The sequence below is a fragment of the Dama dama genome, chromosome 1 (genome assembly GCF_033118175.1).
Source record: "Dama dama isolate Ldn47 chromosome 1, ASM3311817v1, whole genome shotgun sequence".
NCBI lineage: Eukaryota > Metazoa > Chordata > Mammalia > Artiodactyla > Cervidae > Dama > Dama dama.
In genome coordinates, this window is record NC_083681.1 from 81,235,812 (window position 1) to 81,243,556 (window position 7,745).

The following is a 7,745-nucleotide window of genomic DNA, read 5'->3' on the forward strand; positions in this document are numbered from 1 at the left end:
TGCGGCGAGTGGGGCTGTTCTCTGGCTGTGGAGCGTGGCTCAGCACACCTGGATTTCATGGGAGCAAAGAGCCAGAGGTCTTGGGCCTAGTGCCTTTGAGTCTCAGACCTGCATTCTTCCCCCAGGAAATGTCAGGCCAATGTCGCAAGGTCCCGAGTCTTAGGAAGCCCCCTTTCTAGCCCCAAAGTTACTACAGAGCTTGGATGGCCCTGAAGAGCCTCAGTCATCCATTTCTGTATCAGCACAGCCATGGGGGATCCTAGCAGAGAACCCCATCCTTTGTCTGTTGCTTCATTGGCTATTATTTTCTCCCAATCTGAGGGCTGTCTTTTCACCTTGCTTATAGTTTCCTTTGTTGTGCAAAAGCTTTTAAGTTTCATTAGGTCCCATTTGTTTATTTTTGCTTTTATTCCCAATATTCTGGGAGGTGGGTCATAGAGGATCCTGCTGTGATTTATGTTGTAGAGTGTTTTGCCTATGTTCTCTTCTAGGAGTTTTATAGTTTCTGGTCTTACATTTAGATCTTTAATCCATTTTGAGTTTATTTTTGTGTGTGGTGTTAGAAAGTGTTCTAGTTTCATTCTTTTTTTTTTTTTTTTTACTTATTTGTTTGTACCAGGTCTTAGTTGTGGCATGTGGGATCCAGTTCCCTGACCAGGGATCGAACCCGGGCCCCCTGCATTGGGAGCAAGGAGTCTTAACCACTGAACCACGAGGGAAGTCCCTAGTTTCATTCTTTTACAAGTGGTTGACCAGTTTTCCCAGCACCACTTGTTAAAGAGGTTGTCTTTTTTCCATTGTATATCCTTGCCTCCTTTGTCGAAGATAAGGTGTCCATAGGTTCGTGGATTTATCTCTGGGCTTTCTATTCTGTTCCATTGATCTATATTTCTGTCTTTGTGCCAGTACCATACTGTCTTGATGACTGTGGCTTTGTAGTAGAGTCTGAAGTCAGGCAGGTTGATTCCTCCAGTTCCATTCTTCTTTCTCAAGATTACTTTGGCTATTTGAGGTTTTTTGTAATTCCATACAAATTGCGGAATTATTTGTTCTAGTTCTGTGAAAAATACCGTTGGTAGCTTGATAGGGATTGCATTGAATCTATAGATTGCTTTGGGTAGTATAGCCATTTTGACAATATTGATTCTTCCAATCCATGAACACGGTATATTTCTCCATCTGTTTGTGTCCTCTTTGATTTCATTCATCAGTGTTTTATAGTTTTCTATGTATAGGCCTTTTGTTTCTTTAGGTAGATATACTCCTAAGTATTTTATTCTTTTTGTTGCAATGGTGAATGGTATTGTTTCCTTAATTTCTCTTTCGTTTTTCTCATTGTTAGTGTATAGGAATGCAAGGGATTTCTGTGTGTTAATTTTATATCCTGCAACTTTACTATATTCATTGATTAGCTCTAGTAATTTTCTGGTAGAGTCTTTAGGGTTTTCTATGTAGAGGATCATGCCATCTGCGAACAGCGAAAGTGATTGAAATTCTAAGATGTCCCCCAAGATCCTTCTCCCACCCCCGGGCACACATGCTTAATAATCCCTGGGGCTGTATAGGACGAATTTTTCTCCTGTGGTTGTGTTGTGTTTTATGGACCTTATAAAAGGGAGAACAACAGGGAGGAGTTTAAAGGGAGTAGGCTCTTTCTAAAGTCAGAAATTACAAACTCGATTAGAATTCACCCTGAGGGAGGTTCTCTGTTGCTGGCTTTCAGGATGGAAGGGAGGGCAAGGAATGTGAAGCAGCCCCATCTCAGAGCCAGCCAGGAACAGAATTCTGCTACAACCTCAAGAGCTTGGAGGAGGACCCTGAACTCTAGATAAGAACACAGCTCAGCCAACACCTTGATTCCAGCCTCAGGAGACCCAGGAGCTGAAAATGTGCAGCCACGCTGTTGCGGTTCAGTCAGTCCAGTCACTCAGTCATGTCCGACTCTTTGCGACCCCATGGACTGCAGCATGCCGGGCCTCTCTGTCCATCACCAGCTCCTGGAGTTTACCCAAACTCATGTCCATCGAGTCGGTGATGCCATCCACCCATCTCATCCCCTGCCGCCCCCTTCTCCTCCTGCCTGCAATCCTTCCCAGCATCAGGATCTTTTCCAATGAATCAGTTCTTTGCATCAGGTGGCCAAAGTATTGGAGTTTCAGCTTCAGCATCAGTCTTTCAATGAATAGTCAGGACTGATGTCCAAGTGGTTGGTTGGATCCAACCAGTCCATGCTATCGAAGGGAGGAAGCCAATTTTGACTTTATGTTGGAACTGTTTCTTTGACTTGCTTTTCCTTGCTTTTGTTATTATAATCATACAGAATTTGTTGCCTGAGAGAATCCTGCCCCTCTGCCTGACTTTTAAAAAGCCTTTGTTCAGACCCATGTCCACCTGTGGAAGGCAGAAAGGAAGAAATTAACACATCCCCTGCCTGACACTTGTCATTGTAGGAGATGTTTGCAAGTTTCATGGCCTTTTTACTTTGCATCCTCACCTCCCCTCATCTCTATAAAAGAACCTGGCATCCAGACCCCAATAAGATGGTTGCTTTGAGGTGTTAGTTTGCCATCTTCTTGGTCTGTCGGCTGCCTGTCTCTTCCTTGCCTCAACACTTCGTCTCTCAGATTCATTGGCCTGTTGTGTGGTGAGCAGAGCAAGCTTGGACTAGGTAACAATGCCACACCCATACCTCTGACCTACAGAACTGTGAGCTAATATATGTTGTTTGAAGTCACTAAATTTCTGCCAGTTTGTTATATGGCATAAAAGTCACATACAACCCTCAAGGTCCATTTCCTTCTTAGGACAAAATTTACGGTTGGTGCCATTGATGGTGGGGGTGTTGATAGGCACAGGAGAGCGCCCCAAACAAATCGGCTGGGGGACCTCCCAAAGAACCCAGGGAGAAGTCAGGAAATATGAACAGGGAAGAGGAGAGGTTTTATTCCAGCCAGAGATCCACCTCCCTTCCCCTCAGACCATAAGAAGCTGGTTAGCCTCCTCTAGCTCCAAGTCCCACCCTCAGAGAAGCAGTGAAGGGCAAGAACCAGAACTTCAGGGCTGATCAACTGCCCGCTGGCTGAGCTTAACCAACATCCTGCTGGGGCAGGTAAGAGATGGCAGAAGGGCTAACATCACCCCAGGAGTGAGCAGCCCAGGAGATAGGGATCTGGGCCATTGCCCTGCGAAATCAACCTTGATTCACAATTCCTATGACACTTTCCTATTTGAAAGCTACAACAACTGATGAATGCTAGGGTTTGAAGGATCTTTAGACACGACCCAGTCCAGTCTCCATGCCTAAGATATGAGAAGTGCCCTGGATTGGATTCAAGTGCAATGCGCTTCCTGCCCCCAAGGTGAGATAACGCCCACTTCCCCTGCGGCATCTCCTCTCCCAGGATGGTGCACACACAGCAAGGCTAGAAGGAATGTCTTTGCAGTCAGCGCCCATCCCCCTACCCCAGCTTCCACCTCAATACCTCCGCAGGCCATCTGTCTCTCTCCATCTCTGCAGCCACCTCCCTAGCCCAGGCCACCACGCTGGATAATGTACATTCGAGCCCATCATACCCATGTTTCCCATTCAATGTGCTGCCTCTGCACTAGCAATTAATTCAAACTCATGACCACTGCCGGCAAGGCCCTCCATCCGCCGACTTGTCCAACCACCCTGGTGTGTGTGACCCTTGTCATACTGATTTCTGCTCCTTTGGCCAAGCTGAAGCTTTGATACCGGCTCCTTCTCATCCAGCAGGCTCAGCTCAGAGGTTGCCTTCTCAGAGAAGCATTCTCTGAGAACTCTTTCTAAAGAAGCCCACCCAACACATTCCCCATATCTAGTTACTTTGATCCACATTATTCATTTATTTCCACCAGAGATATGGAGAACGAAATGGCAACCCACTCCAGCATTCTTGCCTGCAGAATCCCATGGACAGAGGAGCCTGGGGGGCTACAGTCCATGAGGTCGCAAAGAGTCAGACAGGACTGAGTAACTAGCACTTCACACTCAGAGAGATACACTCTTGCTCTTTTGCTGGTATCTTATCTATTATCTGTCTCTCTGGAGGAAGAAAGTTCCAAGAGAAAGGGGACCTTGTCTTTCTTACTCACTGCCTATGTTATAGCCACACTTTCCAGGAAACAAACTCACTCAGAAGGGCAATGCAGATAGTGGAGTGCAGTTTATTACACCAGCGGGCCCAAGGCAGAGTCTCCTCTTAGCCAAGGACTCCAACCAGCATTTGTGAAAATCTTTTATACCCCATGTGTACGTGTCCAAACCCACCACCCCAATTTCCTTGAGAGTTACATAAACAAAGGAAGGGTAAATACCACTACAATAACCCCATCATTCACGTGTTATGTGTTCAAACAGTTAATAATCAATAAGCCCGCAGTTACATTCCAAACAGTTAATAATCAAGCCCATGGTCACGTTCCAACCAGTTAATAATCGATAAGCCTGTGATTACATCCTGATAGATACGGGAAAAAATTTATGACCTGTCTGGAGACAGGGGTGATTACGGTATGTTTCCTCTTAGGCAATGAGTAACCTGGATGTGATCTTCAAGATTCCCCTGCCCAGAGGGGGTCTTATCCTTCCATTGTCATTCCCACAGGCACTAAGCAGAGAGTTCAGGGCCCACTGGAGAGGTGGCCGTGCATGACCAGCATGGACAGGCCTGAGATGGAGTCCAGGCCCTGTGAATTCCTTCTTCACCTAGAACTCTACCCAGGTCGTAGAAGGAGCTTTTCAATTAGTTGATTTACCATCTACTTCCTGGAGAAAGTCCAGCGGAGTTAAGACCAGAGTCTAAGTCCATTAATTTGAATTCCACAGGTGTCTTTCTGAGCCCCAGCTGCCATGAGCACTATCGCGGGCCAGGTTCTTCTGAGCATTGAATCATACATTCATACATTCAATAGACAGTCAGAGTCTCTAATCTCAGGGAGCCCTAATGTAGCCAATAAAGCAAGACAAACAAAATGAACCTCTTAGTAAAACAAGGCCCTGTATTGAGTGGACACAGAAGGATAAAACCTGCACATGCAGGAAGATACCAATTTTCTGTGCTACTGAAACAGACCAGGACCCTATGGTCCTTGCCCCTATTGCCTCAGCCTGCCTTTTGTCTCTGGAAAAAGACTTTAGCCACAGAGTAAGTTTAGTGACAGAAGTGAGAAAACGCAGAAACAAAGGAAATCAAATAATAATACTGCACTCATTAAGCATCGTCAAGGACCTTTAGTTCCTTCTCAAGGGCTGTGGATGGCATTCTGAGCCGTGTCCTGGGCGCTGTTTTATAGAGACCGAAACCCCCGAGGTGGGGAAGGTGACCACGTGATGACCGACTGCAGCCGGGAAGACTCTGCTGCAATTCTGAGAACTGACCTCAAGAGATGGAGACGAACTGTACCCAAAACAACCCAGATGATGCTGGTCAGACCACCGAGGACCAATTTCAAGGCAACTGTCAGGGCTGGCTGTGCTGTCTCTGCATGTAGCCCCCTCCCTGTGTCTATAAAAGCTCTTGCCCCCCGACTGTTGAGGGGCTGGGGTGTCAGCCTCTGGACCGATGTCAGCCCTATGCCTCTAGTTGCTGGCATCTGAAATAAAGCAAACTTTCCTTCCCACCAACTTGTCCTGTTTATTGGTGTTTGAGCAGTAAGCAGCCGGTACCCACTTTCAGTAATGCTACCAGAGTCCCATTGAGGGCAAGGGCAGGCAGAGAGGGCTTCTTTGGAAAGGTGCTCCTTGGCCTGGGCTCTGAAAGACTGACAGGACGCATAGGAGAGGCACTTCCAGGCGCCAAACCACAGCACTGCTGGGATTTGAGCCAGCATGTGGGCGATTTGCTGTTTCCTGGAGGTGAGGTCAAAGAATGATGTGACTTTTCTTTGCACCAAAACCGAGCCCCTCCAATGAGCAGTGTAGACTTAGCGAAAGTCGCTCAGTCGTGCCCGACCCTTTGTGACCCCATGGACTGTATAGCCCATGGAATTCTCCAGGCCAGAGTACTGGAGTGGATAGGCTTTCCCTTCTCCAGGGGATCTTCCCGACCCAGGGATCAAACCCAGGTCTCCTGAATTGCAGGCAGATTCTTTACCAGTTGAGTCACAGGGGAAGCCCAAGAATACTGGAGTGGATAGCCTATCCCTTCTCCAGTGGATCTTCCCGACCCAGGCATCGAACCGGGGTCTCCTGCATTGCAGGTGGATTCTTTACCAACTGAGCTATCAGGGAAGCCCATAGTGTAGACTTAACTGGCCAGCAACTCAACCCCCTGTATTACCAGGCTACTCTGGTTTCTGCCCACCCTGCGATGCTCCACAGAAACTACTCCTGCCAAGGTCCCCACTGGCTGCCTGACTGCCAAACCCAACAGACACTCTTCAGTTCTTGTCCTACCTGACCTCTGTGGCACCTGATATCTCTTTACTTCCTCTTTCTTAAAAACAGCGTCTTTTCTTAACCTTTCTAGCCATTCCTTCCCAGCTTCTGTTGAGGGGCTCCACTTCCTCTTCCAGAAAGTTAAATATTGGCCATCCCCTGGCTTCTTGGTACCCTTCTTTCCTAACTCCATGCCTTCCCTGTGGGTTAGCCCATCCACCACCTTGTCTCAAGCTGTAAGATATATACTAATCACTCCCAAATCTTCATCTCCAGCCCCGGACCTGCCGCTCCCCGGGTCTGGTCCACAACTACAGACTCACCTATCCCGTCACCCAATAAGCTTTCCAACTTAGGTGTCCCACGTGTGTTATGAATTCAACACATGCACGCACGCACCCCTACACAAACCTGCTCCTCCTCGTGTAGTCCCTTCTTCTGGAGAAGCCATCACCTTGTACCCACCCCCCCAAGCCAAGACCCCGGGGCCGTCCTCCACCCACCCTCTCCATCACCCACACATCCAGTCTCAGCACCTTCACCGTCTCCACTCCCCACCCAGTCCCACCACCTCCGCCCCTCTTCTAGACAACCGCTGGCCATCTTTCACCTGGACCACCTCCCCATCTCATCTTCTAGCCAACCACTGACCATCTTTCACCTGGACCACCACCCCATCTCATCTTCTAGCCAACCACTGACCATCTTTCACCTGGACCACCTCCCCATCTCATCTTCAAGCCAACCGCTGGCTGTCTTTCACCTGGACCACCCATCTCATCTTCTAACCAGCCGCCGACCATCTTTCACCCAGACCACCTCCCCATCTCATCTTCTTCTTTTTTTTTTTTTCCATTCATTTTAATTAGTTGGAGGCTAATTACTTTACAATATTGTAGTGGTTTTAAAAATATGGAACGCTTCATGAATTTGCGTGTCATCCTTGTGCAGGGGCCATGCTAATCTTCTCTGTATCATTCCAATTTTAGTATATGTGCTGCCAAACCAAGCACTCCATCTCATCTTCTAACCAACAGCCGGCCGTCAAGTACTTCTGACAAATACTGTCTTTCTGATCTGGCCCCTCCTGACCTCAAGCTGAGCACTTTTGACACTTGGGACCAGGATTCTTCTTCGTTGTGAGGGGTTATCCTGTGCCTGGTTGGGGTCTAGCAGCAATGCCCTCACCCTCTAGTTACCAGCGGTACCTTCCCCCCGAGTTGGGGGGGTCCAGGTGACAGACGGCCAGCGGTTGGTTAGAAGATGAGATGGGGAGGTGGGAGGTGGTCCAGACATGACTGAGTGATGAACACTTTCACTTTCAGTGACAGCTTGCACAATCCAG

General features: G+C 47.9%; 1 non-coding gene across 1 annotated transcript; it reads right to left on the reverse strand.

Annotated features, from left to right (window-relative positions):
• Window positions 1-7,306: 7,306 nt before the first annotated feature.
• LOC133065065 (U6 spliceosomal RNA) lies at window positions 7,307-7,413 on the reverse strand. The gene has a single exon (XR_009694825.1). It is a non-coding gene; the product is annotated as a U6 spliceosomal RNA (small nuclear RNA).
• Between the last annotated feature and the right edge of the window lie 332 nt (window positions 7,414-7,745).